Source organism: Vulpes lagopus, chromosome 13, assembly GCF_018345385.1.
Source record: "Vulpes lagopus strain Blue_001 chromosome 13, ASM1834538v1, whole genome shotgun sequence".
In the NCBI taxonomy this organism is placed as follows: domain Eukaryota; kingdom Metazoa; phylum Chordata; class Mammalia; order Carnivora; family Canidae; genus Vulpes; species Vulpes lagopus.
The window spans coordinates 37,016,102-37,028,812 of record NC_054836.1 but is presented as its reverse complement, the minus strand read 5'-3'; positions in this window follow the sequence as shown (position 1 = coordinate 37,028,812).

Below are 12,711 nucleotides of genomic sequence, written 5' to 3'. Positions count from 1 at the left end.
CGTCTGCCTGTGTCTCTGCCTCTCTCTCTCTCTCTCTCTCAATCTCTCTCTCTCATTCTGATGAATAAATAAATAAAATCTTAAAAAAAAAAAAAGGAAAGTCATGCTATGGGCACTAGGATGTATGTCAAAGAATGTTAATAGCAGTACTATTGTTCCAGCTAAAAATGATAAACAATCCAATGTCCTCTACCAATAACAATGGTTAAATAAATTATGGCATAGTTGTATTATGGAATATAGCAGGAAATGAACAAACTATATGCAACGATATATATGGATCTTAAAAATATAATGTTAAGGGAGCACCTGAGTGGCTCAGTAGGTTAAATGTCTGCCTTCTCCTCATGGCCATGATCCCAGAGTCCTGGATCAAGCCCTGAGTTGGGCTCTCTGCTCAGTGGGGAGCCTGCTTCTCCCTCTCCCCCTGCTTGTGCTCTCTTTCTCACTGCCAAATTTTTTTTTTTTTTATGATAGTCAGAGAGAGAGAGAGAGAGAGAGAGACATAGGCAGAGGGAGAAGCAGGCTCCATACACTGGGAGCCCGATGTGGGATTCGATCCCGGGTCTCCAGGATCGCGCCCTGGGCCAAAGGCAGGCGCTAAACCGCTGCGCCACCCAGGGATCCCTCTCACTGCCAAATAAAATCTTTAACAAATATATATATATATACATATGTATATATATATATATATATATATTTTTTTTTTTTTTTAAGTAAACTCTACACCCAACTTGGGGCTTGAACTCACAACCCTGAGATCAAGAGTCACACATGCTCTACCAAGGGAGCCAGCCAGGTAGTATCCCTAGCATACTTGTTAAGGGATGCCTGGCTGGCTCCCTTGGTAGAGCATGTGTGACTCTTGATCTCAGGGTTGTGAGTTTAAGCCCCAAGTTGGGTGTAGAGTTTCCTTAAAAATAAATCTTTCGAAAAGAGATATACGTATATATAATGTTAAAAAAGAAAAAGGAACCGCTCACAATAAAATATACAGTGTATTATTCCATTTTTATAAAGTTAAAAAATATGAATAAAGTGCATACTTGAGTGCCTGAGTGGCTCAGTAGGTTGAACATCCGACTCTTGATTTCAGCCGGGCTCTGATCTCAGGTTCCTGTTGGGCTCTGCACTCAGCAGGGAGTCTACGCTTCTCTCCCTCTGCCCCTCCCCCTACTTGTATGCTCTCTGTCTCTCTCACTCTCTCAAATGAATAAATAAATCTTAAAAAAAAAAAAAAAAAGAAAAAGGATGCCTACTAGGTGTTAAAACTGTGAAGAAGAGTAAGGAAATAGGTTAATGGCTACCTCTAAGAAGGAACTCTACGGAGAAGGGTTGAGACTGGGAAGAAGCAATGGATTGGAATTCTACAAATCTTCTATTTCTTTTTCCTATTTTTTTAAATTTTTATTTATTTATTTATTTATTTATTTATTTATTTATTTATTTATTATTTATTTATGATAGTCACAGAGAGAGAGAGAGGCAGAGACACAGGCAGAGGGAGAAGCAGGCTCCATGCACCGGGAGCCTGATGTGGGCTTCGATCCCGGGTCTCCAGGATCGCGCCCTGGGCCAAAGGCAGGCGCAAAAACGCTGCGCCACCCAGGGATCCCTCTTTTTCCTATTATAATTATTTTTTTATTTTAGAGAGGAAGGGGGGTGGGACACAAAGGAAGAGAGAGAGAAAATTTTAAGCAGGATCTACACCCAGGGCGAAGCCGGGGATGGGGCTCAATTTCACAACCCTGAGTACATGACCTGAGCCAAGATCAAGAGTTGGACACAATCAACTGAGCCACCCAGGCCTCCTCAAATCTTCTGTTTCTTGATATGCATAGGGATTACACTGTTATGAGCTTTATAATAATTAGACTATACATTTATTTGCATAATTTATACATTTTTCCACGTATGTATTATGTTTCCCGATTTAAAAACAAAAGAGCATAAGTCTGAAGTCAGATTGCATTTTTTCAATTCTAGAGCCTACAACTGTCTGATCCTGGGCAAGCTCCTTAACCTTTCTAAGCTTCAGTTTCACCATCTGTAAAATGGTAGTAGTAATGGTACATCAAAGAATGTTATGAAAATTAAACAGAAAATGAATTAACGTGTGTAAAGCAGGTTGCATAGTGCTTAGCACAAGGCAAGCCCTCAGGAAATGTTGTTTGTTATCACTGTGATCACGTTAAAGTATTAAAGATATGGAGGCAAGTAAAATCATGAGATGGTCCCTTATGGTAGGAGGTAGAGAGGAGAAGGTAAATATACAAGCAGCCACAATGGAATGTACCTGCTACATAGAAAGTTTTCTCTATTTCATGCTATCTAACAGTCTGCATGATAGCCAGGCATAAAAGAAAAGAGACAATATAGGTCATGTGTATAAAACAGGGTAATCTGGATTACCTGAGCTATACAATATAGTAAGCTCATGTGGCTTTTCAGAATTTGCAGTGTGCCTGGTCTGAATTGAAATGAGCTGTAAGTATAATCTATACACCAACTTTTGAAGACTTAGTACAAAAAATGTAAAATATCTCTAATAGTCTTAAAATATTATCTGTTAGCATGGTAATATTTTCCATATATGCAGTTAAATAAAATGCATTATTCAAACTAATTCACTGGTTATCTTTTACTTTTCAAATAAAACTATAAGAAAAAATAAAATTGCATATGTGGCTTGCATTATATTTCTATTGGACAATATTGCAAAGGAGATATGTGGGGAAAGAAAAGAAAAAAGTAGGACAGAGCAAGAATTTAGTAGAACTTAAATGCCAAATTAAGGAACTTTTACTTACTTTGCAAAGTTCTAAGAGGAGATAGTTATGTATTTGTCTATGAGACTCTTTCTTGTTATGTAATGTTTATGTATGTTAAATCAATCTCCTATGTTAGATTAATAAAAATAAATAAAAAGATAGATTATTATCCACTGTTACCAGACACCAGTAGTAGGCATTCAGTAAATACATGGTGAATGAATGAATCTTTCTACGGACCTCATATTCAGATCTCTGGACATCATTTATATTTAATAAATGCTGTTTGACAGAGATTTCCTTGACCAAGAGATTAATTCAATGCTATTTTTAGATTTCTTATCACCTCTGTTCTATCCCACATCTTGGTAGACAAAAAGTAAATTAATTTGGAAGGTTTGGGAGGTTATAATAATAATCATTACCTTTTATAGCACTTTGCAACTTAGAAACCATTTTCTTAGATGGAGTGAGATGTATTACCAAACTCACTTTCACCCATCAAAGCGAGACCTACAAACAAAAGATTGTAATCAGCTGTTCAAATAAATGTAATCAGAGTTGAAGTCTCAGATAGGCAAAGTGCCTTGTTAGCAACGTAATAGTAAAGAAGGTAGTCTAGTCCTAAAAGACAAGGCTACTAATATTATGCTACTAAAAAAATAGCCTTTCCAGAAGTTAACCATACTGTCCCACAATAAAAGAGTTAGAAACCAAACTGAGAGAAAGAATTGGAATTGGAGGACCTATTTCTACTCTTTTTTTTTTTTTTTTTTTTTTATTTATTTATGATAGTCATACAGAGAGAAAGAGAGAGAGGCAGAGACACAGGCAGAGGGAGAAGCAGGCTCCATGCACCGGGAGCCCGACGTGGGATTCGATCCCGGGTCTCCAGGATCGCGCCCTGGGCCAAAGGCAGGCGCCAAACCACTGCGCCACCCAGGGATCCCCTATTTCTACTCTTATTAGTGAAACAGAGGAGGACACAGCTCAGCCTGAAATATTGCTCAGATTTGGTGAGGCCATAAGAACTCTGGACTAAACCTATGGGAGATGTGGCTCTTTCCTTAGAGTATGAATAGGAGGAAGGAAACACAGATGAGAAATGAATACAGCCTCCCTGAAAGACACCACTGCTGGTATGGCCTAAACCTAGAAGCACCTTCCACTGGGCTTTGAGGGGCACATTCAAGTTAATGGAATCTTTGTACCTCCTACATCATGATGTTCTGGTGATTTGGCTGACCCTTCATGGACAGTGTTATTTTTCCACATAGTGTTCCAAAGGTTTTATCTGGGGAAGTCTCCATGCCAGGAGAGGGAAAACCCTTATCTGCCTTTCTTCTTTGGGGTTTGGGAATGTGAGAGGACCCTGCTAACTACAAGAAAGCTCCTAATCAAAAATATAAGAAAACATGGCCAACAGACACATGAAAAGATGCTCAACATCACTCATCATCAGGGAAATGCAAATCATCAGGTGATATCCACAATGAGATATCACCTGTCAGATGGCTAAAATCAAAACACAAGAAACAAGTGTTGGTGAGGATGCAGAGAAAAAGGAACCCTCTTGCACTGTTGGTGGGAATGCAAACTGATATAGCCATTCTGGAAAATAGTGTGGAGTTGCCTCAAAAACGTTAAAAACAGAACTACCCCATGATCCAGCAATCATACTACTGGGTATTTACAAAAAACACGAATTTGAAAGGATATATGTCCCCTCCATGTTTATCGTAGCATTATTTACAATAGCCAAATTATGGAAGCAGCCCAAGTGTTCACTGATGGATGAATGGATAAAGAAAATATGGTACACATGCATGCACACACACACACATATATACACCCTGGAATATTACTCAGTCATAAAAAAGAATGCCATTTGCAACAACATGGATAGAGCTGGAGAATATTAATGCTAAGCAAAATAAGTTGGAGAAAGACAAATACCATATGTTTTCACTCATAAGTGGAATTAAGAAACTAAACAAAGGAAAAAAGAGACAAAGAAACAGACTCCTAACTACAGAGAACAAACTGATGGTTACCAGAGGGGAAGTGGTTGGGGGGATGGGTGAAATAGGTGATGAGGTGAAATAGGTGATGGGTGAAATAGGTGATGATGACTCATCATGATGAATGAACACTGAGTAATGTATAGAATCAGAGGTGCCTGGGTGGTTTAGTCAGTTAAGCATCTGCCTTCAGCTCAGGTCATTATGTCAGGGTCCTGGGATCCAGCCCTATAGCTGAGCAGGGAGCCTACTACTCCCTCTTCCCCTTCCGCCTGCTCATCCTCTCTCTCTCTCTCTCTCTCTCTCTCTCTCTCTCAAATAAACAAACTCCCAGATATAAATTGCAAAAAAAGGCAAAGATAAACATCCAAATTATCAAGATCATAATGACCACTATATTTCCCAGTCATCTGGAGGTCATGTTCACATACACTCAGTGGGTTAGATTTTAACCAAAGAGAAGATGCAAATATAAATCTGTGTAGCCACAAAATTACCTACATTTTGTTCATTATTTTAAAATTCAGAATGATTACTCATGTAAAGTAAATGAGATGATGGATGCTATTGCATTTAAAACTCATTACTGGGACGCTTGGGTGTCTCGAGCGATTGAGCACCTGCCTTCGGCCCAGGGCATGATCCTGGAGTCTGGGGATCGAGTCCCGTGTCGGGCTCCCTGCATGGAGCCTGCTTCTCTGCCTCTCTGTGTCTCTCATGAATGAATAAATAAAATTAATTAATTAATTAATTAAACAAATAAATAAGTAAATAAATAAATAAATAAATAAATAAATAAATAAATCTCATTACTATACACTCTTTCCACATAAGGAACTAGATTTGGAAATTAAATCCTCGGGCAGCCCCAATGACTGAGCGGTTTAGCACTGCCATCAGCCCAGGGTGTGGTCCTGGAGACCTGGGATTGAGTCCAACATCAGGCTCCCTGCATGGAATGGAGCCTGCTTCTCCCTCTGCCTGTGTGGTGCCTCTCTCTCTCTGTGTGTCTCTCATGAATAAATAAATTAAATCTTAAAAAAAAATTAAATCCTCCAAATATTCTAAATTAGATAAAAAGGATTCAATTTTTAATAACTGCATTTTCTAAATCCCAAAGATTAAGCTGCTTTCCTTGGCAATGTCTTAGTTTACCCATTTGTTAAAAATGCATAGGTATCAGGTGAGGGGATGGGTTAACTAGGTGATGGGGATGAAAGAGGGCACTTGTGACGAGCAGAGTGTTGTATGGAAGTGCTGAGTCACTGTAATCATATGCCTGAAATGAATATAACATATGTTAACTAACTGGAATTAAAATTAAAACTTAAAATTTTTAAACTTAAAAAAATTTAATATATAGGTATATCTACTTTTTCTCAAACAGATTATGAGATTTAGTCAATCAAGATGGATGACACTGTCAATTTAGAAAAAAGATGTTACATAGTGCAAAGTTGTATTAATATTTTGGTCTAAGCATCACCCAACTTCATTGTATTTAATTTGTATAATCCCAAGAGCTTTGTCTGTCATACATTCCACTTTAACATGTTCTATAAAATTCACACATTCCGATACATTCCCCCTTGCACACTACTCAGATCAATCCTTTAGTAGAACAGATAGATGCAGCTTTGAAACTCTTAGTCCCTGTCGGATCCATCTATTCCCACCCACATCCTGTCAGCCGTCTCAGATTCCACTAAAAACGAGAGGGAGGGAATGAAGAGAAAAACTGGCAGGCATTAACTATACTCTCTCCTCACTTCCTGCCTCCCTGCTCTTATAGCTGATGATAACAAGAGGGTATATATTCTCAGTTATTGTACAAATAACTATCAAATTCAATCACTCTATCAACAAGTATTTATGAAGCACCAACTACCCAGCTTTATGCCTAGTGACTTGGAGAACAGGCGGCAAGCACAAAACAGACCCTATGCCTGATGATTTTATGAGGAGGTTGGGAAAACGAGCCCAATAAGGAAAGTAATTAAAGAGTAATAGATATTACTAAATCATATGATTCCAGTGATAAATACTATAGAAATACAAGATGATATAATGTTTATAATGTGCTTAACTTGGACAAAGCAGTAGATAAGAAAAGTTCAACCATTAAAGGACATTGTTAACTTTGAAACCTTATTCTGTTAACAAGACTATTGGGAACTCATAATCAAAATGGCCTATACAATGTATAGAGACAATAGCATCTGTGGGGAAAACACAGTGGCTGACATTTGTATAATTTTCAATTTTGCATTATCTCATCTAATTGTTATAACACTTTGAGAGGTACAGAAAGGAGATATTATCTCAGCTTTTTGTGTCGAGGAAGCTAAGGCCCAGAATAGAGACTTGCCCAAGAAAACACAGACCATTGGTGGCAGAGGCAAGATTAGAAATTTAATCTTTTGACATCCCATCTAGGACTCTACTCTTTTAATAATTATTGAAGTCTGAATACTTGTGTGATGAGACAAAAAAATAAAAGTATTTCTTTCCCTTTTCCTATATATGGGATTGATCATAAGTATATTAGAGACTTTAGAGGCACCTGGGTGGCTCTGTAGGTTGGGCGTCTGCCTTCAGCTCAGGTCATGATCCTAGAATCTCATGATAGAGCCCCGCATTGGCCTCCCTGCTCAGGAGGGAGTCTACTTCTTCCTCTGCTCCTCACCCCACTTGTGTTCTCTCGTGCACCCTGTCTTTCCCAAATTAAAAAAAAAAAAAAAAGAATACTGGAGACTTAGGTGTTGTTGTTTTTTTTTTTTTAAGACTTTATTTATTTATTCATGAGACACAGAGAGAGAGAGGCAGAGAACAGGCAGAGGGAGAAGCAGGTTCCATGCAGGGAGCCCGATGTGGGACTTGATCCCGGGACTCCAGGCTCACACCCTGAGCCAAAGGCAGACCCCCAACCACGGAGCCACCCAGGCACCCTTAGGTTTTCTTTCCTACAGTTTCCTAGCACCTACATCAATGCTTGGCTCATATTAGGTATTCTCAATAAACATTTGTTAAAATCAACCCCATATAATATTCTGGGGAAATACTAATTTGCTTGGGGAAGATGTTCTCAGAACTATAATTCAGTACCTGGCTCACTAAATATGGATTTTAAAACTATTCCAGAGCCCCATTTATGGAAATTTTTATTCAGGGGCTCTTGAGTGAGGCTCAGGAATTAATGTTTTTAAAATAATCCCACAATGATTCTAATGAGCCACCAGGATTGGAAACCTCTGGTTTAAAGCATCTTGTTTCTCATTATTCCTCCCTTCCCTCAGATTAGTCTGTAAAGAGAAATAAAAGAGTAAATGAGAAGGAGGTGGCTGGCTCAGTTGGTAGAGCATGCCACATGTAATTCTTGATCTTGGGGTCATGAGTTCAAGCCCTATGTTGGGAACAGAGTTTACTTAAAAAAAATAAAAATAAAAAAGCAAATGGGAAGAGAAAGGTAGAGAAAAACACATGGGCCTAAAGATTAATCCTTGGGAGAGAACCTGCCCCATTCCTGATGGTTTTCCTATTTTCTATTCCAATCCTTTGTGAACCTCAATTCTGTTTCAGCCTTTGTATTCATTTATTTAAGCATTCCTTCAGCAATGAACCAGATGTTGGGGAAATAGCAGCCCCTGCTTTCCTGGAGTGACAGTCCAGTGAAGCCAATACACAAAGGAATCCTAAGTCAGATGATAAATGCTAGAAAGAACAGTAAATCAAGATGGAAATCAAGATAAGATAGAAAGTGGCAAAGGGCATCATAGCTATTTTATGCAGAGAGGCCTATCTGAAATGAGTTCTATGAGATACCTCTCTATCCCTATAATAAATGTGCCCTTGTCTTAAGCCATCTTGATTGAAGGGATCAGTAGGATTTCCTGATTGCAGGCAACAGAAACTGATTTTAAGTATCTTAAGAAAAATAAAAGGAAGTATGTCAGGGTTTCAGTGAATCAACAAGACACTCTAAAACCAAAGCGAGAAGATGGATAGGAATTGAGCCTTCACTGGAGTGTTCAGTGGTCCAATGACTGTCTTTTAACAAGGCTAATCTGGTCAGAATACCTTTACCATTGCTATGTGACACTGCTCACTTCACAGGTACGTTTCATGAATCTTAACAGTCTCTTCACGCATGCACCATTTGCTCCAGACTTTAAAGGCCCAGGTGGGAGAGGCTGAAGGGTCAGGCCTAAGGCTACTTACGAGTGTTCCAGCTGCAAAGAGTAGGAGAGAAAGGAACTCCCTTCAGCAGAAACCAAGGAGGGGAGCACAGCACAGTCTCCCCGAAAGCTGCCATCTTAATAAGATGTTCCCCATACAAGAAGGCCTCGGATACTAGATAATCAAAAAAGGTGAAAATTCTACTATAGTTTCTGTTTCTTGCAACTAAATTAGCACTGACATAGCCCCTGGAAGAAGGCTGTAACCTAAGACCAAGTCAGAACACAGAATGTAAAATTCTGCTCTGTCTCTGGATATTTAATAAGCATTAACTGGGCACAATGCCAAGGTTTTGAAGACCCAGATGTGAGGTAAAAAAAAAAAAAAAAATTTCTTGGCTGAATGATTCCTATGGTCTAGGTAAAATATAAGAAATTTCAAAATAAGAGAGCATATGCCATGGGCCAAAAAGTACTAATGGGAAACAATTCAATGTAGTGCTTTTTAAAACCCTTCTGGGGATCCCTGGGTGGCTCAGTGGTTTACCATGTGCCTTCAACCTAGGGCATGATCCTGGAGTCCCAGGATCGGGTCCCACATTGGGCTCCCAGCATGGAGCCTGCTTCTCCCTCTGCCTGTGTCTCTGCCTCTGTTGTGTGTGTGTGTGTGTGTGTGTGTGTGTGTGTGTGTGTCATGAATAAATAAATAGAATCTTTTTTAAAAAATAAAATAAAACCCTTCTCTACAATTAGACTGCCTACATTAGAATCTTGCCTCCATCCTTCCCTAGGGACAAAACCCTAGATGCATCAGCTTCTCTGGGCCTCACTTTCCACATTTTAAAAAATGTGGATAATAAACATACCTACCTTGTAGAGTTCCAATGAAGACTAAATCAAGATAACCCATTTAAAACCCTTCCTACTCTGCCTGGCCAACATGTAGTAAGTGCTAACACTGGTTAGCTAAGTTAATCGCTACTGTATTTTATCAGTATCAATTGATGCCACCGGTTGTAGAATACATCCTTATTTTATGAATTATAATAAAAGAAAACCACTTCTAATCAAACTCTGACACAATGCTTTTCTATAAATTAGACTTTTTCTATATAATCTCAGCCTCCATACCATCAGGAATGTTGGTGATGCAGCATTGCTTAAAAGAACACTCCCTGGGGCACCTGGTTGGCTCAGTCAGGAGAGCATGCCACTCTTGATTTGGGGTCAAGTTTGAACCCCATGTTTGGTACAGAGATTATTTAAAAAAATCAAAATCTTTTGGGGCACCTGGGTGGTGCAGTCAATTAAGCATCCAACTCTTGGTTTCAGCTCAGGTAGTAATCTAGGGTCATGAGATCAAGCCCCACATCAGACTCCACTAGGAATTTGTTTAGGACTCTCTTTTTCCCTCTCCAACTGCCCTCCAACCCCGCCCCCTCAAATAAATTTTTAAAAAATTTTAAGATTTTATTTATTTATTCATGAAAGACAGAGAGAGAGAGAGAGAGAGAGTAAGAGAGAGGCAGAGACATAGGCAGAGAGAGAAGCAGACTCCATGCAGGGAGCCCAGTGTGGGACTCAGTCTCAGGACTCTGGGATCACGCCCTGAGCCAAAAGCAGAGGCTCAACCACTCACCCACTGAGCCACTCTGGCATCCCTAAACAAAACTTAAAAAAAAAAAAAAAAAAAAAGAGCACTACAAATTATCTCTGGGATTATCTATCAAACTACTACCATTCATTCTGTAAGTCATTCAAAACATCAATTGCATTCAAAATATGTGTTACCCATAATACATTTGACTCAGCTGAAGTGATGACAGTTTAAACAGCCATCGCCATATTTACATCTAATCTGATAATTATATCTATGTCATAACTACCACCTGGTTGATGGTGATTGCAGATACATCCTGATTTCACAGATGTCAACATGTGAAAAATGTCTTACAATTTATAAAATTATTAGAATTTATAAAATTTTAAGGGACTCAGAAGACTATAGGAGCTCAAACTCTGTAGTTTTATAAAATGAAAGGACGAAAAGGAATAGCTTTGACAGATGTTTGCAATGAATCATCTTTGTTACTGTAAACTTGTAGAAAACTGTTAAAATTGTTACTATAGTGAATACTAAAAGGAAAAAAGTATTTTCAGAACTGCCAGGCCAAACCAACGTGCAGAGTTTTCTCAGAATTCAAGAACTGGGGACACCTGGGTGACTCAGCGGTTGAGCGTCTGTCTTTGGCTTGGGGCATGATCCCAGAGTCTCAGGATCGAGTCCATCAGGCTTCCTCAGTGGAGCCTGCTTCTCCTTCTGCCTGTGCCTCTGCCTCTCTCTCTGTGTCTTTCATGAATAAATGAAATCTTTAAAAAAAAAAAAATAAAGAATCCAAGAACTGTAAGGGTGGAAGGGAATCACACAAGATTTTAATCCATCCATTCTACATCATCCCCAATAGTAGGGATGACCATCCCTGAAGGTCACCCAGTTCTTTTTTAAAATTCTTGCAGTGATATTAAACTCACAACTTTCAAAGGAAGTTTATCTCAAGGAAATTCTGCTTAAATTTCTCCCATATTTTTTTAAAGATTTTATTTATTTATTCATGAAAGACACAGAGAGAGAGAGAGAGAAGAGAGAGAGAGAGAATGAGGCAGAGACATAGGCAGAGGGAGAAGCAGTCTCCATGCAGGGACCCTGATGTGAGACTCGACCCCGAAGACTCCAGGATCACACCCTGGGCCAAAGGCAGACGCTAAACCACTGAGCCACCCAGGGATCCCTCTTCCATACTTTTAAAAACAACAACAACAAAATACTTGCTGTGCCATCCACCTCTTGGCCTAAGTCCTATCCTTTAGGATTATACTCTCAAACCTAATCATTCTTCATTCCACCTGTGGCCTGTCCCATCCACACCCCCCACATCTCTTTTCCAAGGTCCATCAGTCCTGAGGGTCAACAATTTGAGCTGAGCTCAACCGTATGGCTCTTCTACTAGTCTCACCTGGAATCACTATGAATCATCTGGCACCTTGACTGTTGTTGCCGGGTGGTCTAAGATGGCCCCACTGACATGTTTGTCCTGCCAGTTCCAAGTCTCTCCACATGGTCTCTTGTCCCCAGAGGGGCTAGACTACTTTACCACTAGTGTCAGGACAACAAGAGAGTGAAACCAGAGGTTGCAAGACCTTTTAAGACCCAGCCTATGAACTTCCACCATGTTGCTCTGCCACATTCTGTTGGCCGAAACAAAAAACAGGCCAGCTCAAATTAGAGGTAGATACCTAGACTCCACTTCTTTTTGGGAGGAGGAGCAAAGTCACAATAAAAAGGGGTATCATCAGCATTTGACTTAAATGAGCTCACCTACTTTCCTCAACAACCTTTTTAGTAGGCACTATTATTATGTCATATGAGGTATGAGCATGGCCAATACACTAGATGGGTAGGACTCTCATGAGTTATAATTGGAAAAAAACTGTCATTCTTTTCTCCCCTTTCCATTCAAACCAGTTCTTTAGGGATGAAATCTAAGGCAAGTCCTGTTATTTTCTGGTCACGCAGATAATAAAAAGTCTGTTTCTAGGCTTCTAAAATAGTCTTAGTTCAATAATTAAAATGTCCAGTCTCATGTAATAGGTTGACTTCCAACTTCTCATTCTACAATTGTCATTGCGCTAATTGATTCAAGCAAGAATCATCAATGAGTGTTAAATATAGTTGGTGGAAGTTTG